At 36.1% G+C, this 25,916-nt stretch overlaps 1 protein-coding gene and 1 pseudogene across 1 annotated transcript in view; one reads left to right on the top strand and one right to left on the bottom strand.

Moving 5' to 3' along the window:
• HCRTR2 (hypocretin receptor 2) overlaps positions 1 to 25,916 on the bottom strand; it is a 153,614-nt gene that overhangs the window by 91,121 nt on the left and 36,577 nt on the right. The window lies entirely within an intron of this gene.
• On the top strand, positions 497 to 5,175 carry LOC126013603 (lung adenoma susceptibility protein 2-like; annotated as a pseudogene).

Here is a 25,916-nt window from a genome sequence, read left to right on the forward strand (position 1 = left end):
TTATTGTTGACTCTGGCTTGTATATTAAGTCCTGTATTCTTTTGACACTACCAATACACTTAAGACCCCTTGTCACTGTTGATTCTGGAAAAGAGGTGACTATTGATTTTGGGGTGTAGCCTTTTAACTTTGGGTTTCAAGAGAATGGGTTCTCCACCCTGTAGATTAGGCGACCACCTAAAGGGTTCAACCTATATCTCTGCATGCCATCAGCCTCGGAGTTGGGGATAAATGATGTCATGAAGGGGGTGAACAGAAAGAAAATTGCACCTTTTCTATAAAAAATCATTGATGATTCAAACTGTATAAACCTATGAAATGCTTTGACCTGTATGTTCATTATCATATGATTTTCCTTAAATGTTTGTGAATTTGGATTCTCCGGGTCTCACTGCAGACCGAATTCCCACCTTGTGGTGGCACGCCAGGATCCTGGAAAAAGAATAAACCTACATGTTATTGCATCCTCTAAGGTTTGTGTCCCCTCAATTGAGTGATGGGCTTTCCTCGGACCTTGGGCATCCCTGACCTGGCCTCCCGGGCTTGGCCATCTCCAACCCCTGACCCCAACCCAGGTCCAGGCCAGTTTTGATTAGCTTTAACATCACCAGTCCCTCGTTCTTTCAAATTTGTGTTTCACCTTCTCTATAAAATAAAAATCCACAAGTTGATGAGACTACCTCAGGCTCTGTTTCTAATCCCTTAGGCTGACGGGTTAATGAGGTGGGTAATGACAGAGAAAAATACCAACCAATTAGGAAAGAGTCATCGGAGTCATCTTGCTTTTTGGCTTCATGGCATCTCTCTGCCATGTGTTCCCTCTGCACCCACCAAAATCCAAACTCCTCTCTCTTTGTTATCCAAAACCAAATCAGTCAAGGTGGGGGAATGTCCTGTAATCTAGCTGCACTTTTACATTCCAAAAGAAAGGTTACAGGGAAGAGGAAGTTGTGGGAACACCTTTGTTCAGCGTTTTTAGCTAGTCTTACTTGCACTTCCACCCTTTCTGTTTAAAACAAAACAAAAAGAAAATGAGGAAAAAGTTACCAAACTTTTGTTCTACTTTTCTTTGCCAGAGGTTGCAACCCCAGATCACAACTCAAGGCATTAAAGTTTAAATTGTATACATCATTTTCAAAACAATCCTACTTTACATATTTTAATACCTTATACATATCGCAAATTTCTTTCATAGACTTTTCTGAACATTAACTTAGAACCTTTCTGCAGATACACTTAATTTGAAAAATCTTAAACATCATTATACTGAAAACAGTAATACCCGTCAAGAACACATGAAATCATTTCTATAAAGTTCATTAAACAAAATCATAAGAATATTTCTGCAGATATAAATACAGTTTAAAAATTAGTTTTCTAAAAATTCTTATAATGAGCACTGTATTGAAAGCATATAGTATAGAAGTTTTTCTCCATCGACTTCTGTGGACAAAATGCTTAGAACATTTTTGCACATAATTTGAAAGTAAGTTGCTACATAGTATACACAATCAAACATCATAGTAATTGGGAAACATTTTTATTAGGATAGATGAGAACTTTTAAAACTCTAACATTCTGCATTTCCCCAGAATTTTGCAAACAAATATTAAACCCTTAAAGTTAAGATATTTTTTTTTTGCAGTGGGGCTTAGAACACAACAGTCACTAATAAAATTCATACAGAGTTTAACCAGTAATATAGTGACCGATGCAAATATGGTCAAGAGATTAACTTAAAATTAAGTTAATTTTTTGAAGATAATCCAGGTTCAGGAGGCTCTGTAAACAACTTCCCATTTAAGTTTTGACTGGTTTTAGAAATCCCATTTCTACCTTCTTTTGTGTTTGACTGCTTGGGTCATCTGGGACATAAAAACCTTCAGTTCCTGAGCTGAAATTTGGGTAGGGGGACACGATCCTCTGCCTACTGCTGGTTCCCCACCAATGAAGCTTTCTTTTTGCCTTGTACTTCATCAGTGACCTTGATAAGCTTCTGCATGTTGGGAGGGCTGAGGTCCTGGCAAAAAGTACCTCTGGTAGAGGAAAGATGGTAGATATTAATGTCTGGGATGCTATGCAGGTTCTTCAGCTCTCTCCCCTTCTTTTTGCTTTTGTCCCAGCTGAGGAGACTTATGTCACCATAGGTGGAGGAGCAGCTGAGTGAAGTTGGGGGATGCAACGACAGAACCTATATTGAATGGGAGTATATTTTCTACCATTCAATGGTATTCTGACAAGTCCATATACATTAACAGCTTCTGGATCCCTCTCCTTTATTTTCAGGTCCTTAAAACAATTTATTATCTAAATTTGCAAGTCCTGTGCAAGTCCTGTACCATCACACTGTAAAGTTAGTGCTTCAACAGAGAGGATTTTGGACATGGTCTTATGCAATTAATACAGTGCTTCTCAATTATTTTCTGTCATGCACCCCTTGGAAAAAGAAAACATTTTTCGCATCCCTATGCGACTGTAAATAGTATCTTTATTTAAAAAACTTTAACCTGCAAGACATAAATATATAAAATAATTTGAGCTGATTTTTTAATCAGAGGTGATGTCTGGATTAATGGCTACAATGAGCTCATTTTGCAATGCATAGCTTTTCGAATCGGGGTTTGAAGCAGGACACAGCAACTCTCAGCTCCACAGACATCACAGAGACATAAACACGGGGCTTAGCTTGTTATGACAGTATTTGCTGAGGGCAAATGCGCCCCCCCCATGGGGGGGTGTGCCTGACTATTTGAGAAGCACTGAGTTAATAAAACTTCCCTTTTTTTGAGTTGTAAGGTGCTTTTATTTTATTTTTTTTATTAAAACAAATATGTAAAGAAAGAGGACAAGGTGAAGTTACAGTGGGAAGAAAATCACCAATAAACAGAATTCTAAGAAGAAATTCCCTTGCTGACACCTTAATTTTGAACTTTCAGCCAAAAAACATTAAAGAAAAATAAAACAAAACACGTGCACAATTACATTGTCCCTCAAGTCCCCAGATTGTAGTACATTATACATTGTAGTATATATATATGTACTATATATATGTATATGTACATATATATATGAAAGGATCCCTCTCGTTTTATGACATCAAGATAGACAGTCTCCCCATCTCCATCACTACATAGAAGGTTCTTGGGATTGTTCCTCTAAATAGCTGTCTAGTGAACAAAAATAGCTTCTTTAGAGTCATTTTTGTTGATGAATTCATAACCATTATGGATACTGAACCACTGGACAATGCCTAGGACTTGAATTGTAAGCACCAGTGTGTTCACCTGACTCAGTGCTTGAGTCACCGGGGTATCTCTGGTTGAGCCGTTTTCAGACTCTGAGTCTGCAGAGATGTTAGCCGATTCATCATCCTTGGGAGACTTGGATCTCTCTAGTTTAGTTCCAGTAGTAAACAATATCAGCCCTTAGAGGACTTTTAATTGGTAACTCATCATAAGGGTAGGAATTTATCTTCTTGTGTGGCATGTGTGCAGGAGAATAACTAGGTAGCCTGGCACGTACAGTCCAGAGTGAGAAACGCAGGTACATGGACCAGAGCAACATCAAGCCACTCAGAACAGGGATCATGTGCACTGATGATCCAGTGAAAGAGGACACATACAGTATGAGGAGACCACCAGGGTGATTATCCATCAGAGAGGGTCAGGCCACCCACCATTGTTGGGGTCATCTTGGGTGTCTGGATCCTGTGTCACTGTTCAAGCATCAGTTGTAAAATAACTGAGACTGGCCCAGGCACAGTGTTTCTAACTCTTTGTGCAATATACAGGAGGAGTCTTAGGAGTCAATCTGCTTTATGCCTCATGGCCTGTCTTTGCCAGTTTCTCCCTCTAACAAAATTGCAGGACAATATGGGTTTTTGGGAATTGAATCCAAGTCCATCCAGGCTCAGCCCCGTGAAAGGCAAATGCCCTACTTCTGGGCTATCACTCCAGCCCCCACTTCTCTACTAAATTTCTCTCCTTCTACTCACTATACTCTGGACCAAGGATTCATAAAACAACTCCCATTTAAAATGTATTTGGTCATCAAGTTATTCTAAATATCACATATAAGTGATATAATTCCTTTATTTTACTTATACTACTTCTGGCTTATTTAATTTAACATAACATCTTCCAGTTCCATCTATGTTGCCACAAATTGCATGATCGCATCATTCCTCATAGCTATGAAGTGTTCCATTATTTCTATGTATCAATCTTCATGATCCACTAATCTGTTTTTGGACACCTAGTTTGATTCCAAATCTTAGCTATTATTAGTCTACCTGATTTCAAATACCCAGTCTTGCTCCACAATGAAGACTTATTACCTGATACAAATAGTGAAAGAATATTTAGGAGATCAAAATTCCCCTAGACAGTTACTAGGCACAAAGAACATCTCAATTTACAAATAAATTAGATTGCTTTGAAGATTCCTTTAAACCCTCAAATTCCTTGAGTAACAATCAAGAATTAATTAACAAATATGAATGTGATTATGTTCAAAATAAGTGTCAATGTGAGAACCCACTTTTCCCAAGGCAATCCAAAGAGCCATTCAGTGGTGACAGAATCAAATTGCTTATCCTAAAAGCCAAGAAAAATATAGAACCTTGTACTGAAGAACCACCAAAACCTGTGAAAAAGGAGGACAATCATTGCTCCTTAAATAAACTGGATGCAGAAAGATCATGGGAAAACATTCCTGTTACTTTAAAATCTCCTGTTCCTGTTAACTCTAATGATAGTCTTCAGACTTCAAGGGGAAATTTTGCTAATGTTCCATTGAAAATTTTTTACATGATAATAATCAGGGGTTACTTTTGGCTATAGGCTAAGAAATCTCTCCTGGGTCGGGAAGGGGGGGGACCATAGGGAAGGTGGGAGATTTAAGCAAGAAGGTTTATTCTAAAGGTCACCAAGGTCCTGTTGAAACCCTGAAAAAAATGTTATCTAATCTTCAAGCTTTTCAAGAAAGTTTTATTCAGAATAAGACCACAAAGCAAAACAAAGAAATTAAGCAAGTTTGGAAGATGATTTTTCTCAATTACAATGGAAAGGAAGTGTGATTCCTATTACTAAGTGACTTCAAAAGGCTTTGCACCATTTATCTCACCTGAGAGACCTAGTTGATGATACCAGTGGGAAACAGTCACAGACAATATGAAAAAGAAAAATAGAACTTCAGTTTAACCAATAAATAATCACCACAACACAGTATTTTTTCAATCACCTAAGCGGACATTAAGTGGAAGTTATAAGTTATTAGTCTGTAATTATTTCAAGTATTATGCATCTATTTATTTATTAAAAATATCCTGACATTTCCATGGGTTTGTGGTATATCTTCAATGTGTGCCAAATTACCAGAATAACCCGGAAGGACCCATTCTCTGTCCTATTGTAAATTTTATCTTTAGGACAGCAAAAATTTAGAATCAAATGTAGATTATCTCTATTCTTGAAGCCTAAATAGATTTATTATAATCACCTTCACCATCCTTATTTTTCATTTGATTTTGTATTATTGAAAAACCTTGCTTAGTTTCTGTGTATAATCTCCCTTTTCTCCTTTTTTTAAAAGTAAAACAACATAGTAGTTTATAGAAAGATATTTGCTTTGATGTGAGGGGAGAGATAATAATGTGTTTAAGGGAGAAGAGGGCCTTGAAAAAGCAAACTTTTTTGTTTGTTTATTTTTAATGATTTAAACACAACTTATCTAAAACTGCAGCTCCTGAAATAACCAGTTTGTTCTTGTAGGCCTGTATTTTCCTCGAAATTTTGAGCTTAGCTTCTTGCCATGCCTTACTAATTTTGAAGAGCCTGGTCTCTAAAGGTCTCCTTGATGTTTTTGTTTGAGGAAGTATCAGTGGGAAAGTTTGAGCTTTGACCTTAAAAGTAAATTTTATCAAAAAAAATTAATTCTAGGGGCTGGAGTGGTGGCACAAGCAATTGGGCATTTGCCTTGCATATGCTAACCTAGGATGGACCACGGTTTGATCTGCCAGCATCCCATATGGTCTCCCAAGCCAAGAGTGATTTCTGAGCGCATAGCCAGGAGTAACCCCTGTGTATCACCAGGTGTGTCCCCCCCCAAAAAAAAAACAAAATAAACAAATAAAAAAGATCATTTCTAATCTTGTTCAAAACGAAATACACTATTTACTAAAGAAAAATATATAAACAATAGAACCAAAACATTCTAAATAATTTATATAATTACTTATTTAACATTTTTGTTGTGTATATTTTAGATTTCCAGTTTTGTAACTGCTGTTTTAAAAATCAGATGAGCATAGCTATATTTTTAACCATTTGAAAAGCTATATTTTAATCATTCATTGGCATTTTTAGGTATATTGAAAAATGTTAAGTGAGAGTAAATTTTCATAAGACTTACTTAATTGAATATGAGGAAAATAAGTCCAGTTCTGATAACTATGTAAGTCTAGGGTAGAAACCGATAAATATGTGATTATTCAAAAACCAATTGGATTTTCTTTATTACTTTTTTCTGTCCTTTAGTTTTTGGGTGGGGTTGTTTTGAGGACTCATTTGGCTGTGCTCAAGCTCACTCCTTGCCCCAGGCATGGAGGGACTCTCTTGGCAAGGTCTCAAGGATTCACTGTGGCTGTAAACTAGTTCAGCTGTGCTTTCCTGCTGTAGTATCTTTCCAGTCTCACACAGTTCATTTCAATTAAATTGAAATACTCTTGGGTTTGGCTTGTATATGTCTAGTTGGCTATTGTTAAATTTTAATAATATCTGGATAAATCACATGTATTACAGCTACACCAATATGTTCTGAAGCAAAATCATGACAAAATTTATTATATTCTCCTCTATGTTTTTATTAGTACATGGGGTCACCCATATATTTGAATTTTTAATTTTTGTATTTTATTTTCACGTTTGAAAATCCATTTGGTGGAAATGTTCACAAGTGAACTTGCCCAAAGGTACAAGTAGTCCAAAAGAAGGAGAAATGAGAAACAAAATTGCAAGAAAATCTATAATTTCTGAAAAAATGTAAGAATTAAAAAATAAGTAAAAGAGGAAATAAGGAAATGGTGACACATACCTTATTCATGGATTGGGAAGATGAAAATAATTAACATGAAAATATACCTAAAAGCATTGTACAGATTTAATGCAATTCTTCTAAGAACACCCATGTTATGCTGAGTGAAATAAGTCAGAGAGAGAGAAAAATGCAGAATGGTCTCACTCATCTATGGGTTTTAAGAAAAATGAAAGACATTCTTGCAATAATAATTTTCAAAGACAAAAGAGAGGAGAGCTGGAAGTTACAGCTCACCTCATGAAGCTCACCACAAACAGGGATGAGGTTAGTTAGAGAAATAATTACATTTTGAACTGTCCTAATAATGAGAATGTATGAGGGTTATAGAAAGCCTGTCTAGAGTACAGGCGGGGGTTGGGTGGGGAGGAGGAAGATTTGGGACATTGGTGATGGGAGTGTTGTACTGGTGATGGGTGGTATTCTTTACATGACTGAAACCCAAACACAATCATGTATGTAATCAAGGTGTTTAAATAAAATATATATAAAAAATGGATCAAATACCCCTGAAATTCAAAACACCAATGATTATCTAAAGGAACCCTTAGATAAAATAAGATGGGTGGCATCACTTTCCTAAACTTTTGATTGTACTACGAAGCAATAGTCATTAAAACAACATGGTATAAGAATACAGAAAAATAATCAGATCAATGGAATAGACTTTAATTTCCAGAGAATTTTCTCCAGACATGCAATTAATTAATCTTTGACCAAAAGGACAATAAACACAAAATTGAGTAAGGAAAGCATCTTCAACAAGTGGTATTGGGACAACTGCTCAGCCACATGTAAAAAAGTGAACTTGTACTTCCATATAATACAATGCACAAAGGTCAAATCAAAATAGATAAAAGACCTTGGTATCTGACCCAGAATCATAAGCTATAAAGAAGAAAATGTAGGTAAAACATTGAGACTAAAGGCATGTTCAAGGAGGAAATACTGCTGTCCAAACAATAGGAAGCATAGATTAAAAAACTGGGGCTACATTAAGCTGAGTATCTTCTGCACCACAAAGGAAATAGTGACTAAGACACAAAAGCCACCTAAAGAATGGGAGAAAATATCCATCCATTAACATCATAAAATATGCTAATATATAAGATTTACAAAGTACTGACAAAAAATAACAAGAAAATAATGTAACCCTTCAATAATTGGGGCAGAGAAAAAATACAGATAGTCAAAAGGGATAAAAATGTTCCACATCATTAATCATCTGTGAGATGCAAATCAAAACAACAATGAGTTATCACCTCATGCCACAGATACTGTCACACGTCACAAAGAACAAGAGCAATTAGTTCTTGCAGGGATATGGAGAGAAAGGAAATTTTATTTATTGCTAATGGGAATGCCTTCTAGTCTAGACTTTCTGAAAAACTATATAAATATTCCTCAAAAACCTGAAAATTGAGCTCCCATATGATCCACTCCTAGGGATATACCTTAGGAACACAAAACACAATTAAAAACTGCCCTCTGCATGTCTATGTTCTTTGCAACTCTATATTATCCAGAATCTGTGCAACAACCCAGAAACTCGACAACAGATACCATGTACAGACGAGTGGCTAGGTAAACTAAACAAAATGCTATGCAGCTGTTAAAAATAATTTATTATGGGGCCAGAGCAGTGTCGCAAGTGGTAGGGCATTTTCCTTGTACTCACTAACCTAGCATAAATATATATATGTGTATGTATGTATATATACATATACACATATGTGTACATATATACACATACATATATGTATATATACATACATACACACATATATAATAACGAAATGCTATGCAGCTGTTAAAAATAATTTATCATGGGGCCAGAGCAGTGCGCAAGTGATAGGGCATTTTCTTTGTACTCACTAACCTAGCTTGAATTGCAGTTTGATCCCCTGGCGTCCCAAAAGATCCCCCCAAGAGTGATGTCTGAGTGCATAGCCAGGAGAAACTCGTGAACGTCACTGGGTGTGGCCCCCCCCCAAAATCAAAATTTACATGGTTGGACATGGGAACTATTATGCTGAGTGAAATGACTCATAGGGAGAGATATAGACACAGAATAGTCTCACTCATTTGTGGGACATAAGAGAAATAAAAGTATAGCAATAATACTCAGAGACAATAGAAATTAGAGCTGGAAGGACCAGCCCACAAGCTGAAGCTTACTACAAAGCATAGTGAGTGCAGATATAGAAATAACTACACTAATAACTATCATAAAAATGGTAGCGAGAGAAATAAAATTCCTGTCTCAAAGACAGGGTGGGGTAGGGGAGTAGAGAGAATGGGGCATTGGTGACAGGAAGATTGCACTGGTGAAGGGGTGTGTATATTTTATGACCAAAATTCAACTACAAACATGTTTGCAACCATTGTGCTTTAAATAAAGATATTATTATTACTATTATTTAAAAAAAAGAGAGACAGATTGAGCAGCAATCTGACTGAAATGTTTCTACTCCTGACTATGGCTTTTCTCAGCTTTAGTGTAGAGTGACATTACAGCAAGTAGGGTGCTTTTCTAACACTAGTGAATCCAGGTTCAATCCTTACCACCTGCCACGTGTTCCTCAGAGTACAACCAAGAGTGATCCCTGAAAGGAAAGGCAAAAAGGTAACACTGTGCACCACCAAGTGTGATCCCAAAACAGACAAATAAAACAAAATTTTAATGGTTCTGTAGAAATAGTGTTTTTATGTTCTAATTGACCAATAATGCTGAAAGGAAGATTTGATAAGAAATGCCATAAAAGATGGGTGAAATCAGAAAGAGATTTTGAAAGTATCAGTGTTCTTGGAATTTGTTCCTGCTCCACAACAAATAAAGACAATCAAAGCATAAAGCATTAATTAAATCAAAAGATTAGGGAAATAAGATAGGAAGGTCAATTTTCTTTAAAATATTTAGACAACATGTCTCTTTACATGAACCCAAAAGTTAATGAAAATATTTTCACAATAATATAAATTTTGATGCTTTATAAAATATTGTGTAAATGAGATTCAAGATATTCAGCTCAATATCCATAGTATCTTTTAATTTTTTATTTATTTTCAATGACCTCATAATTGAATGCTATAAAAACAAAATACAATCTGTAATAATCTTGAAGTAAAATATATGATTGGCTAGCTACAAGAGATTTTAAAGCCAGGAAAGTAAAACAAGTCATGTTGTGCCAATCAATGACCTTTTTTGTTGGCAAAAAAAAAATCTAAGTCTGTCTTTGAAAAATATGTTGTAAGAAATAAATGTCTTTCTTCTGTTTCTTTTCTTTCTTTTCTTTATTTTTGGGGGGGTGGGCACACCCAGCGGCCCTCAGGAGTTTTTCCTGGCTCTGTGCTCAGAAATCTCTCCTGGCAGGCTCAGGGGATCATATGGAATACTGGGATTTGAAACAAGGTCCATCCTGGGTTGGCACGTGCAAGGTAAATGCCCTACCACTTTGCTATCGGTCCAGCCCCAGAAATAAATATGTTTATTAGAGACATGCTCATATTTGGTCATGGAAAAGGACTTGTTCATCAGGAAATAGAAAACTATCAGGGTCATTTCTGTAGGTTTCATTCTATTTCCAATTACTTCTTAAGTATTTTTTTATTTCTTTTCTTTATTTGGTTTTTTATTTGTTTTGTTTTTGTATTTTGGGGGACACACCCAGTAACACTCAGGGGTTACTCTTAGCTATGTTCTCAGATATTGCTCCTGGTGAGGAGAACCATATGGGATGCCGGGGATCAAACACCTTTTCTTCTGGGATCAGCTCTGTGCAAGGCAAACACTCTAGCACTGTGCTATCGCTTTGTTTCAATTTTAATATTTTATTCTTCTCTTTTGCACTGCCAGATGTTTTTTATTTTGTCACATTCTAGCAGCAGTATATGGGCGCCTGTTGTATTTATGTTTCTTTTCTAATCTTTATTTCATTTTATTTTGTTACAGTTTTTGTACAATACCTGATAGTTGTCAGGGTTTACTTTTAGTTTTATGTTCCAGAATCACTCCTGATGTGACTTGGGAGGCCATAAAGAGTACAAGAGTTTGAACCCAGTTTGGGTAAGTATAACTTAGGTGCCCTAACTGCTGTATTTTTCTAAGGTACTGTTGTAGTTAAACAAAAAAAGTGAAGAAATGAGCTATAAATTCTCAAATTATACTACATTTGAAGACAATTTCTAAGTGAATCCTGAGAAAATATGTCCACCCCAAATCTATTTAGTTAAGAGGAGAATTAATTACACAGGTATAGATCTCTGGATGCTGTCTACACAATCCTATAAGTTTTAAGAGTAGATCTCAAAAGAAGAGATATTATTTTAAAATATGATGAGCTAAATTTTATTATAATGCTAGAAAATGGAAACTTTCTATTTCAAATAACTGCTTAATAATTTAAAGCATGTCTATACTTCCTAAACAAGTATTTTCTCATTGCATGATTATAGTATAATTATTATTACTACAAAACTGTTCTACCTATTGTTTGTTTTCTTTTTTAATGATAAAAGCACATAAAGAAACTGTCTTCAGCTGGAGTGATAATACATACAGTAGTTAAAATACTTATTTAAATAAAGCAAACTGGTTCAGTTTCTGGTATCATATACAGTCCCCTGACCTCTGCCAGAAATGACTCCTAAAAACCTCAGTGTGTCTCTTGAAGAAAATATACCTACACACAATGACTGCATGCCACTTAAAATTAAAATTTGGTATAACATTTGTGAGAATTATGTGGTGAAATATTATTCTTGGAACTGTGCCTAAGTTGATGAACAATATTCATAAAAACATTCCACAAAAATTAATAAATTATTCACTTTTCTCGTGCACTAATTTCAAAAGAAATGGGTCATTCTTAAAAGGTTTTAAAATTAAATAATAACACATTTCTGATATGTAATAATGTATATAAAGCACTTTATGTATTCAATAAGTGCCAGACATCTTATTATGCAGCCATTATTTTGATATAGTAAGAATGAGAAAAGTACATGAACTTTAATTATCACTTTGTTGATATTTTTAAAAAACATCAGTAGCTCTGCAAACCTTGATAAGCAGATGATATTTTTCATAATGTTCCTTATGTTCATTTTCCTTTTGAAATAAATCAAATATTTATAAATTCTTAATAACTTAAAACTTTTTTTCCTTAAATTTGTTTGAAATTTATAATTTCTCATAGTTTATCTTAGCTCATCTTTGGAGTAGATAACTAACTTCATAAAATAAATATAAAGTTGCTATTTAATGTTTAATTCAGAGGTTAACAAAGTTCTCAGTCAATTCACTTTTAATCATTTGATCATTCCTTATTTATTTTTCATTGGTAGTGTATTCTAATTTTTAATTTTTTCAGCCAGTGTGAATTTAAATAATATATTATTTAGTAATTAATATAACATATTCAATAACTGATATTAAATCATACTTATATGAAAACTAGTTTAGCTATAACTTAGTCCTTCCTACTACCAAAATATTTGAAATGTTCATTAACCAAATTTTGTCCTCTATTAATTCAATTTAATGTTATCACCTAATACTAATTTAGGTCCAATATCGAAAAAAAATGAATGCTTTTAATAAATCGCCTAATTTATTAATCAAAATCAAAGGATCAAAAGTTAAAATTAAAATACATTAGCTCAACTCTGCCTGCCCCAGGTCCTATGAACTCATTATTATGCTTCAACCATGATAGGAAGTTGCATTCAGGAGTCACCATTTTGCTTCCTTTGTGAAGGAATACTTCACTTCTTTACATTACTGGAATAATGTATTAACACTTTAAATCTAGTCATCAATTCAGACAATAAGCAAAATTCATTGTGGTGGTAAGAACAAAATTATGGGCGGAAAGATGGCAGGGCCAAAGACATTGAAATCTATCTTAACACAAATATATGAAAACCTAAACAATAAGTTTTTACAACAAAATTGAGGTTGCTTAAATAGAGAAGGAAGAGAGAGATACCCAGCTAGTTTCCTCAAACAACTGACAGGCCTGTGTGATGCAAAATGTTAATTGAAAAGAAACACTTTTTTTGCTCTTTTCTGTGAAAAAAGTCACAATAAGAAAGAAGTATAGAGCATCATTACACTCAATGAGTGAAGCCTGTAGCCATGAATATTCAACCAGTAATAACCAGATACATAACCACACTGATAAGAACTTTAGAGAGGAATTGTTGAGCATGTTTAATAAGTTTAAAGTAACAATGAAATAGCCAATAAAACTGAAAAGAGGATTATTATAGAAATGAGAAAATACAAGCAGAAATGACAACTAAAATGCATTATTAAGTGTAAAAGACTAAATAGGAAAATTATAGTGCCTGAATAATAAATAGGGAAATATTATTCTAGGCTGCCAGAGTAAAGATTAAACTGGGTAAAAGTGGGGCCAGAGAGGTGGTGCAAGAGGTAAGGTTGCCTTGCAAGTGTTAGGCAAGGAAAGACCGCAGTTCGATCCACTGTGGTTCGATCCCCTGTGGTTTGATCTCCCGGCATCCCATATGGTCCCCCAAGCCAGGGGCAATTTCTGAGCGCTTAGCCAATAGTAAACCCTGAGCATCAAATGGGTGTGACCCAAAAATCCAAAAAAAAAAAAAAACTGGATAAAAGTAAAAAACATTATAATTCTCTCACCTTATTTAAAAATACTTACTGTCAACAAAACATCACATTTGAGGCTATTCTGCTAAGTTTTACTGTTTTTCTCTTTAGTATCTGAAATTTGTTAACTTTTTTATATTAATGTCTATAATCACTTTACTTTTACACATTTTAATATACTTTAATATATTTTAATATACGTTTTTTATATTTCCATCTCATTACCAAATCATATCATTGTTTTACTGTAATGTCAGATTCTCATAATAACAAATATCATGGTCTATTATTACTCCATATATCCTTGACTTCTCAGTGGTACTTCATGTAACATATTGCACTCTCCATGATGAAGTTAAAAGTTAGTATTTCCTTAAATTTTATTATAATTAGCAATTATATTTACTTTGGTATATGGCTAATTGTTTATACAATATTAATTGAAGTATTCCATATTTAGCTCCATGGGTGTTTGATCATCTATATCTTTTTTTAATTAAATAATTTTTATTTTTGACTAAAGTAAAATTACAAATCTTTCATAGTAATATTTAGGTACATCTGATCATCTTTATCTATATAAATTTATTTAATGATTTAATACAGGTTCAGAATTGTATATAGCAAATACTTGCTGACTTTTCTTCAAATTGAGCTCAAATTGATCTCTATGAAATCATTGTATTATTTTAGTGGGGGAGGGATTATGTCATATCCAATAATGCCTGGCTTTCAATTTAGGGATTTCTCCTGGCAGTACTTGAGGACCATATACAGTGCCAGGGATAGAACCAAGGTTCATCATGTACAAGGCAAGTACCTCAACCTCTTGCCAAACCTCTAAACCACTTCCAATTTATGTAAGTGTCTACTTGGCTTCTATACATGGATATCTAATAGACAATTCTCATATTCATATCTAAAAATAAACTTTTTATGTTCTTCGAATTTGAATCTCCCAATTTTTAGCTTCTGCTTACTTATAATAACATTAGTTGTTATCCTTGACTTCTCTTTGCACCTTCTACCTTCAAACTGTCAATAAATATTCTTGACTCAGCTTTAAAAACATCCAATGTTTTATGGCTGTTTCAATCACTATGACTACTACTTTGACCAAAAGTGCCCCAGTAATAACAAAAATTTTCAAGTGTTGACTCCTAAACCTAGTATTCACCCTTGTAAGAGGTATTCACCAGAAATTTTATTGAAAAATAAAGCCATGCTAAAAGTAAGAAAATTAAATTCATGAAAACAGATGATCAGAAAGAAGCCTCTTTCTGATATAAACTACAGAGATATCCCATTCAAGGAATAAGAGACCAAAAAATATTTCCAGTAACTAAAATGAGTCGTAGATTGAACTTCTGGTTTTACTCAATGGTTCATCCATTGTCCTTCTGTCCTTGGGCAGATTAGGATTTCAAAGCCCTTATTAGAGGAAATAGCTAATCTAGGCATAGACCTAAAATCATAAATTAATTAAATGAAGATATAAAATATATTATAGATTCTAATCATGTATGTCATTTTCCTTGCAATCTTTTTTCCCTATCGCTAGCTGCATACTTTCCTCTTTCTTCATAACAGAACTTCAATAGCATTTTTTTTACTGGAAAAATTTTCATCCAGGATAACTCTGAAATTTCTTCTGCCTCCTGATAATTACCCCTTTCAGTGCTGACTTTTTTATAACCTAGTATAAAGTAAAACCGTATTCAATAGGAATTCCTGTGCTTCTTTAGCTATTATTAATATTATTGCGGGCCATTGTCTTGAGTTGTTTGGAGGCTCTCCCAAGCTCTGTGCCCAGAGATTTCTCAGGTGACCATTTGGTACCAGGAATGAACCAGGGACACGTGCAAGTAAGGTAGTCACTGAACACCTGTATTGTGTCTAATTTTTCTTATATTTTTTCTATCATATTAAAATTGAAATTTTATAAATATATTTGATTTTCTTCATTATCTTTCAACTATGATTAGAAAAGACAATAAATTTAAAAAACCATTATGACTATAGTAAACTATAATTGAATTGAATGCCATTGCTTATTAAAATTTCCATCAGATAATCTGGATAAACAAAAAATATCCAATTATGTAAGTATTTTTATCAAATAAATTTTTACATATAAGAAATAATATAATTTTTATCTTTGAGATTAAATTTTAAAAAATGTACTTATTTATTTATTTCATTTTAGGTTTCACCTGACTGTTCTCAGGGCTCACCCTTGGTTCTTTGTTAAGATATCACCCCTAGAAGGACTCAAGTTTGCTCTCTCTTGGGTGTTTCTCCTGTACATGTAGTATAGTATCAGGACCTCTGATGTTTGAGATCTCTAGAGTCACAAAAGAGTGATTTCTGGTCCACCAAAACCAGGGTATTTTTTAAATGTATACTATCCCAATCTGAATACAACTACCAATATGTGCAAAAAATCATGAGCAGGAGTGTTTTCTTTATAAAATACATGTGTAAGTACTTCAATTTAAATTGTGCCTTGGTTGCTCTTAAAGCCCACGTTCTCAATTAAATAACAATTTGCTTACTTCTATTTCTTTGTCTTTTTATTTCTTTATTTTTTATAAATTCTTTATTTAAAATATTGTTACATATTTTTTCTTCTTTAATATATTTATTTAAACACCTTGATTAAAATTTGATTGTAGTTGGGTTTAAGTCATGTAAAGGACACCTCCGTTCACCAGGGCAACATTCCCACTTCACCGGTGCAACATTCCCACCAGCAATATCCAAAATTTCCCTACTCACCACCCTGTTCCCAGCCTGTACTCGAGATGGGCTTTCTACTTCATGCATTCATTTGCATTGTTGTAATAGTTCTCAGTTGTAGACTTACAGCCCTTAGGATGGGCTTGGATGGAGATGGAGGCCCTTGTCTTTAGGCCCCAGCCACGTGGCTCCAGCCTCCATTAACCAGCAGGTCATTGTCTTCAGGTGGTCGAATCAGACTCACTCAGACAGGCTTCATGAGAGATTACATCTTTATTGTCCTGGCCAACGTCTATGTGGCCTATATCATAAACCTATTTAAGCATTTGCCATTCTTTTTTTTTATTTATTTTTTTTTTTTTGGTTTTTGGGCCATACCCGGCGGTGCTCAGGGGTTACTCCTGGCTGACTGCTCAGAAATAGCTCCTGGCAGGCACGGGGGACCATATGGGACACCGGGATTCGAACCAACCACCTTTGGTCCTGGATCGGTTGCTTGCAAGGCAAACGCCGCTGTGCTATCTCTCCGGCCCGCATTTGCCATTCTTAACTAGCACTGCATCTTACTTCTTTTATCCATATCTCCTCCAGTCTCCATCCTGGCAAAAGACCTCAATCCCCTGGGTCAAAGGCCTTATCTAACCTTTCCAAGACCCCTCCCACGAATGGGTGGGATCTTGCAGGTAAAGATACAAGTAATATCCGAGGTGGAGTCACATCTTCCCCTTCTCTAAAATATAAATGAAGCTTTTGTAATCCTGACCCCACCTTTAGCAAAAGGCGGGTAATATTTCCATAGCAACAATGTAATAAAGTGAAACTTAATGTACCATCCCTTTTCATAAACAACATTTCTGCAAAATATACCATACACCTGTAACTTAAAATTCTCTTAATGCTTTTTACCAAGTACTATTGTGGAACTTTCTTATTCCTATACCTTAAAATACTATATAAACTATTTTGGGGGGAAATATTTGTTCCTATAAACCTTCCCTAAACACAAGTACTACAACAAAAAATGCAGAACATACAGTTTAAAAACAGGCTCAATACATTAAAATATACAGTAGATCATTATACCAATGTATACATTAACTATGGAAAACAATAAAGCCCATTTAATTAATAAAGAAAATGACTTAATTAAGACAAAGATGCAGCCGGTTAGAAATCAGATCTTTAAATGGGCTAAGCTGTATTACTCATCTTTTTAAAAACTTTTTACACTACTACCTATTTTTTCCCATTACCAACACCTATTGTGAAATTCCTTCACCTGAAACCAAATGTCCAGACGTTGATCTTGTCTCATGCTGCTCTCACAATGTGGCTTTCTTCCATGGGGTTGCAGCTGGGTTAACTTGAGCCATTTTATTCTCCTGATGTGGAGGGTGGGTCCCAGGCTTCCGCTTTTGCCGCTTCCACGTGGCTTCACCTTTATGGGATCCTGGGCCTGCAGCTGCCTCTGCTGCAAGTAGAAGCTTGTTTTCTGCAGCTAGGGTGCTCACCTGCTTCTCTGCCCTGCCCTGCTGCCAGCCACAGTGAAATCAGCCTGAATTGCTGAAGAGTGATGCTGGCTACAGCTGCCATCTCTGCAAGTGGGCAGAATTTGGAAGTGTAGCTTTTTGCCGCTTTGGCCTTGTGTCTACATACTAAGAATTCAAAGTGATTCAAACTAAAAGTCCAGTTCGAAATTTTCAAAGTCAAAGTCCAAATTCAAGCTGAAGGTCATTCTTAGAAAATCAGTCCACTTGTAGAAGCTTTTCTTTCTGAACCTTTTCCAATAAAGGCCCTCCATCCGTATCTGAGGAGACCCAGAGTCACGAATGGGAGTGATACAAGTTTTCAACTCCCCTGTTTTGCTGATATTTTTGTCCCAGAAGGGGTCACGGCCATCTTTGAATATGGTTCCATGTGGCGCAGGGTTTTGGGCTCAGTCCATCGAAAAAAGTCAAAATAAAACAGAAAAGCAGAAATCTCACCATATTCGCTGTTTTATTGGGTCTAGGATTCAGGTCAGAGTTTGGAGCGCCAGATGTAGACTTACAGCCTTTAGGATGGGCTTGGATGGAGATGGAGGCCCTTGTCCTTAGGCCCCAGCCACGTGGCTCCATCCCCCGTTAACTGGCAGGTCATTATCTTCAGGTGGTCACGGCAGGAATCAGACTTACTCAGACAGGCTTCATGAGAGACAACATCTTTATTGCCCTGGCTAACATCTGTGTGGCCTATATCATAAACCTATTTAAGCATTTGCCATTCTTAGCTAGCCTTGCATCTTACTTCTTTCATCCATATCTCCTCCAACCTCCATCCTGGCAAAAGGCCTCAATCCCCTGGGTCAAAGGTCTTATCTAACCTTTCCAAGACCCCTCCCAGGAATGGGTGGGGTCTTGCCAGTAAAGATAAAAGTAATATCCTGGTGTCGCAGCTCTTCTGGGCCGGGCCTAAGCCACGCCAGATGAGGGAGGGACATTCATGGCGAAAGGGACCGATCTTCTCACTCTGCCAGTGGGCCCCTCGCTTCTCCCCGCACTGGGTGTGTCATGGGTGGGCGCAGGGATGCGGAATCCACCAGACCCTGCTCTCTTTGCTGAGGGCTGGGGTTCCTCTGACGCAGCAGACAGCCCTCGTGTGGTGGTCTTCTCTAGCTGGCTCTCACGCCTCAGCGGTGGAGGTGTTAGGGGGGCCGCCTGGGGTACTCCAGGTCGTCCATCAGGTGCCCGAGGCCCAGCTGGTGGTATCGCTTCCCGTTCCCTGGCGCTGTGCTTTCCCCTGTCGAACTGGGCTTTCCTTACTGACCTACCGGCAGGCTGGCGCAGAGGTTGGTGGTCGTTTTCCCCCCGAGGAGGGCTCAGGGGGGGGGTCAAGGCGGTGGAGCTTTGGCGATGATGGGGGTGTCAGGCCACCATCCTGCGGCAGCCGCCCCGAAAAAAAAAAGTAATATCCGAGGTGGAGTCACACAATGTAGTTATTTGTCTACTTGTACAAATCACTCTTTGTGGTGAGCTTCATATCTTGAGCCAAAATTACCAACCCTTCTCTCTTTTGTCTCTGAGAATTATTGTAAAACGCGTCTTTCATTTTTCTTAAGACCCGTAGATGAGTGAAACTATTCTTTGTCTATCTCTTTCCCTCTTATTTCACTCACTTTTAGATTCCATGTACATCCATGTATAGGAAAATTTCATGACTTCAATTCTTCTGATGGTTGCATAATATTCCATTGTGTATATGTGCCACAGTTTCTTTAGCCATTCATTTGCTGAAGGGCATCTTGGTTGTTTCCAGAGTTTGCAATTAGCATTTCAATGAATAGAGGGATGAGGAAGAGATTTTTGTATTGTATTCTTGTGTTCCTAGGGTATATCCCTAGGAGTGGTATGGTGGGATTGTATGGGAGCTCACTTTCCAGTTTTTGGAGAAATCTCCATAGCACATTCCTTAAAGAGTGGACTAGACAGCATTCCCACCAGCAGTAAATAAGAGTTCTTTTCTATCTACATCACCCCTTGTACTGCTTGTTCTCATTCTTTGTGATGTGCACCAATCTCTGTAGTATTAGATGGTACCTTATAGTTGTTTTAATTTCCATCTCCCTGAAAATTAGTGATGTGGAGCATATTTTCATGTGCTGTTAGGCTATTTGATTTTCTTCCTTAGCAAAGTGTCTGTTCATTTCATCTCCCCGTTATTTGATAGGGATAGATGATTATTTTCTTGTAAAATCCCATCTCTGCCTGGTACATTTTGCATCTTAGCCCCTTATCTGATGGGTATTGAGTGAATAGTTTCTCCCACTCAGTGTGTGACTCAGATATTCTGGGCACTATTTCCTTTGAGGCTCAGAAGTTTCTCAGCTTAATATAGTCACATATATTTATCTCTGCTTCAAATTGTTAGGAGAGGGCTGTTTCCTCCTTAAAAATGCCTTTAGTCTCAATGTCATGGAGTTTTTTACCTACATATTTTTCTATATACCTTATGCTTTCAGGTATGATATCAAGGACTTTAATGCATTTGGATTTCACCTTCATACATGGTGTTAGCTGGGAGGGTCTGAGTTCCCTTTATTTGCCAGTGTCTAACCATTTGTGCCATCATTTTTTGAAGAGGCTTTTCTTGCTCCATTTGGGATTTCTAGCTCCTTTATCAAAAATTAGGTGATTGTATGTATGGGGAACATTCTCTGAGTACTCAAGTCTAGTCCACTGATCTGAGGGTCTGTCATTATTCCAATACCATGCTGTTTTGATATACATTACTTTGTGATACAGTTTAAAGTGGGGAATGTAATGCCTCCCAAGTTCCTTTTCCCAAGGATTGCTTTAGCTATTTGAGGGTTTTTATAGTTACAAAATAATTTCAGAAGTGTTTGATCCACTTTTTTCAAGAACTTCATGAGTATCTTTAAAGAAATTGCATTAAATCTATAGTGTGCTTTGGGGACTATTGCCATGTTAATGCTGTTAATCCTGCCAATCTATGATCAGGGTTTATTTCTTTTACAGAGTAATATGCATATGTATCCCTCTCTTACCTCACATTTTTCTAAATAAGCTTCAAAAAAGTAACTTGCTTCACCAGATAAAGAAGAGGTGTGATTCCAGGCAATCCTAATACATAAAATATAAAGGCACACAACTAAGTATGTATAGAATAACAACAAAAAGTAGGTGAAAACTTAGTAAAGAATAGATAAAAATCTTGGGACATATTTTATTATTTATTTCCAAAGCCAAATTGCAAGATGTCATTAAGGAATTAAGAAAAGAATATAGAACAACACATAGGTAAACTAAAAATAATCTGGTCTAATTAGGCTTGAAAGTTAGGAAAATATTAGGACTCACTGGGCCTCTTAAGCATGGCAGACATCTTGGCCTTCACTCGGCTTCCTTCGGCCTGGGAACTTTGATCCTCTCTGGCATCCTTCACTGAGGGATTGTTTCTCTTGCAGTGATTGTCCTGCCCACAAGGTTGTGGAGCCAGAAGAGCCTGGTCGCTGCACTTCACTTTGTGGCCACCCACTCCACATAGCCAATGAATAACACCACAACACGTGACAATGGGGAAACAAAGCAAACCAACATCAGGCATAGAGAATGAAGATGGCAACTACAATGACCCAAAAATGGCCAACCCCCTCATTAGTCTCTCAGATATGAGGTATAGAGATAAATATGGAGGATGTTCACAAACTCAAAGAAAGCATAGATCAAGTTGAACGCAACACTGATAAGCATCAAGAAGATATGAAGATAGGGCCCGGAGAGATAGCACAGCGGCGTTTGCCTTGCAAGCAGCCGATCCAGGACCTAAGGTGGTTGGTTCGAATCCCGGTGTCCCATATGGTCCCCCGTGCCTGCCAGGAGCTATTTCTGAGCAGACAGCCAGGAGTAACCCCTGAGCAGCGCCGGGTGTGACCCAAAAACAACAACAACAAAAAAAAAACAAAAAAAAAAAACAAAAAAAAAAAAAAGAAGATATGAAGATAGAAATCAGAAAATTTCAAACTGAAATACAGGTCTAATAACAGGTCTGAAAAACTCAGTAGACAAATTGAAAAACTCAAGAGAAAGCCTCTCCAACAGGGTAAGAGAAACTGCAGACAAATTTAGTGAACTGAAAGATGAGATGCATAACAAATCCATACAGCAGAAGAGATTGGACAAGAGCTTTAAAGCAAATGATCAGACAATGGAAAAATTACTCAAAGAATGTGACCATATAAAAATAGAAGCCTTTGATAAGCTCCATAGGAACAACTTAAAAATTATTAGAGTCCCAGAGACCCAGAAAGAAAATCTCCAGGTAGACTCAAAAGTCAAGAACATCATTATAGAATAACTACCAGAGCTAAAGAATACATGCAACCAAATCCTGCATGCAAAAAGAGTACCAACTAAAAGAGACCCCATGAAAAACACCTCAAGACACATCCTAGTCACAATGATGAATTCCACAGATAGAGACTGAATACTGAGAGCAGCAAGATCAAAAAGGAAAATTACATTCAAGGGAGCATCCTTGAGATTTCCAACAGACCTGTCACAAGAAATTCTCAAGGCAAGAGGGCAGTGGTGGGGCATAGTGACAAAACTGAATGATATAAATGCTTTTTCTAGAATATACATCCAGCAAAACTCACTTTCAGGTTTGAAGGAAGTATATATAGCTTCACAGATAAACAAAAGTTCAGAAAATTTACTGACTCAAAACCAGCCTTCAAAGAAAAACTGAAAGGTCTACTTTAACACATGACTTATCAATAGACACAGCAAACTTCTACACAAAGATGGCACTAAATCCAAGGGCAATTGTTTCTCTCAATGTTAATGGACTAAATGCACCTGTTAAGAGACACAGAGTGGCTAAATGGATCAAAACACTGAATCTGACCTTCTGTTGTCTACAAGAAACACACCTGAATTGTCAGAACAAAAATAAACTCAAAATCAAAGTCTGGAGGAAAATCATTCAGGCAAACAACACAATTAAAAAAGATAGAGTGGCCTTACTAATATCAGATGCCGCAAACTTTATACTCAGAGAAGTTGTTAGGAACAAAGATAGAGATTTTGTACTAATCAAGGGATATGAACAGCAGGAAGAAATAACTCTCCTAAATGTATATGCACTCAATGAGGGACTAACAAAATATTTAATACAATTGTTGACAAATCTGAAAAGGATATCAATAATAACACAATAATTGTGGGAAACCTCAACTCGGCCCTGTCAACACTCGATAGGTTAACCAGATTGAAACCCAACAAAAATATATAAAACCTGAAAAGAGAAATGGAAGAAAAAGGCCATATATGTATATATATATATATATATATATATATATATATGACATTCCATCCCCGGAAACCTGGATACACATTCTTCTCCAATGTACATGGGACATTTTCCAGTATAGACCACTTGCTGGCACATAAAACATACCTCCATAAAATTAAGAGGATAGAAATTATGCAGGCACTATTCTCTGACAACAAGGCTCTGAAATTAGATGTGAACTTCAAAGGGATACAGAAGAACTTTAACAGCTGGAAATTAAGAGCCTACTACTGAACAACCAGTGGATCCAAGATGAAATCAAAGAGGAAATCAAAACTTTCCTGGAAACAAATGACAATAAAGACACAAACTATTAGAACCTATGGGACACAGTAAAAGCGGTACTGAGAGGAAAATTTATAGCTTTGCAAGCACACATTAGGAAGGAAGAAGGGGAATATCTGAATAGCTTTGTGATGCAGCTTTAAAAATTATAAAATGATGAGCAAAAGAAACCAGAAATAGGGAGACTGAAGGAAATAAAAAATCTCAGAGCAGAAATCAATGAAGTGGAAACCCAAAGAACAATCTGAAAGATCAATGAAATCAGAAGTTAGTTCTTTGAAAATATAAACAATATTGATAGACCATTGGCAAAACTCACAAAGAAAGGGAGGGAGAGAAACTTGGTAACCCGTATTTGAAACATAAATGGGGAGATAACTACGAATACTGCAGAGATTCAAAAGGTATTCAGAGACTACTTTGAGAAACTCTATGCCACTAAATATGAGAACCTGGAAGAAATGAATAAATTCTAGGACTTTTATAACCTTCCATGGTTGAAGAAAGACGCTGTAGCATATCTAAATACCCCCGTCACTATTGAGGATATTAAAATTATAATCAAAAGTCTGCTCAAAAGCAAAAGCCCAGGCCCAGGTGGATTCACGAATGAATTCTTTCAAACCTTAAATAGGAATTATTGCCAATCCTAGCCAGGATTTCTTTATGAAATTAAAAAAAAAGGGAACACTACCAAACAGTTTTTATGAAGCCAACATCACCTTGATAACAAAAACAGACAGAGATGATGCCAAAAAAATTTACAGACCAATATTCCTGATGAACTCAAATGCAAAGATCCTCAACAAAATCCTGGCAAATAGGATCTAATGCCACATAAAGATCATTCATTATGATCAAGCACGTTTCATCCCAAGAATGTAAGGATGATTAACATCCTTAAATCTATCAACATAATACAAAACATTACAAACTAACAATAAAACATCAACAATAAGAAAAACAAAAAATCATATGATCATATCAATAAAAATCACATGATCAATATCAATGGAGAGAAATCATTTGATAAGATCCAACACCCATTCCTGTTAAAAACACTCACAAAATGGGAATGAAAGGAACTTATCTCAATATAGTTAAAGCCATCTACCACAAACCAATGGCAAATATTATTTTCAATGGAGAAAAACTAAAAGCCTTTCCTCTAAATTCTGGTACAACTCAAGGCTGTTCTCTCTCACCACTCCTGTTCAACATAGAACTGGAATTACTTGCTATAGCAATAAAAGCAAAAAAAAAAAAGCATCCAGATAGGAAAAGAAGTAGTAAGGTTTCCATGTTTGCAGATGACATGATACTCTCCTGAGAAAAACCCTAAGGAATCTCCCTAAAAGCTTCTAGAAACAATAGATTCATATAGCAATGTGGCAGGCTACAAAATTAACACAAAAAAATCAATGGCCTTTTTATACACCAAAATGATAGGGAAGAAATGAACATTAGAAAAAGAACTGTATTCACATTAGTGCCTCACACTCTCAAATATCTTAGAGTCAAATTAACTAAAATCGTGAATAACCTATACAAAAAAACTATTAAATCCTGCTACAAGAAATAACAGAGGACACATGGAAATGGAAACACATACCCTGCTCATAGATTGGCAGGATTAACATCATTAAATTGGCAATACTCCCCCCAAAGCATTGTACAGATTTAATGCAATCTCTTTAAGGATACCCATGACATTCTTCAAAGAAGTGGATCAAACACTTCTGAAATTCTCTTTTTGAACAATAAACATCCTCAAGTAGCTAAAGCAATACTTTGAAAACTAAATATGGGAGGCATTACTTTCCCCAAAATTTAAAAGAGCGATGGTGTTGGAAAAAAATGACAGACCCTCAGATTAGTGGGCATAAGCTTGAGTACTCAGAGAATGTTTCCCATACATACAATCACCTAATTTTTGATAAAGGAGCTAGAAATCCTAAATGGAGCAAGGAAAGTCTCTTCAACAAGTGGTGTTGACACAAATGGTTAGCCACTTTAAAAAAAAGCAGTCAGACCCCCAGCTAACATTATGTATGGAGGTCAAATCTAAATAGATTAAAGACCTTGATATCAGACCTAAAATCATAGGTATATAGAACAACACGTATGTAAAAAATAAAACTCCATGACATTGAAACTAAAGGCATCCTTAAGGAGGGAAACAGCACTATTTCTAAACAAGTGGAAGCAGAGATAAACATATGTGACTATATTAAAGCTGAGCAGCCTTCTTCACCTCAAAGGAAAACAGTACCCAGAATACAAGGGCCACCCACTGAGTAGTAGAAACTATTCA

Source organism: Suncus etruscus, chromosome 7, assembly GCF_024139225.1.
Source record: "Suncus etruscus isolate mSunEtr1 chromosome 7, mSunEtr1.pri.cur, whole genome shotgun sequence".
NCBI classification, from domain to species: Eukaryota; Metazoa; Chordata; class Mammalia; order Eulipotyphla; family Soricidae; genus Suncus; species Suncus etruscus.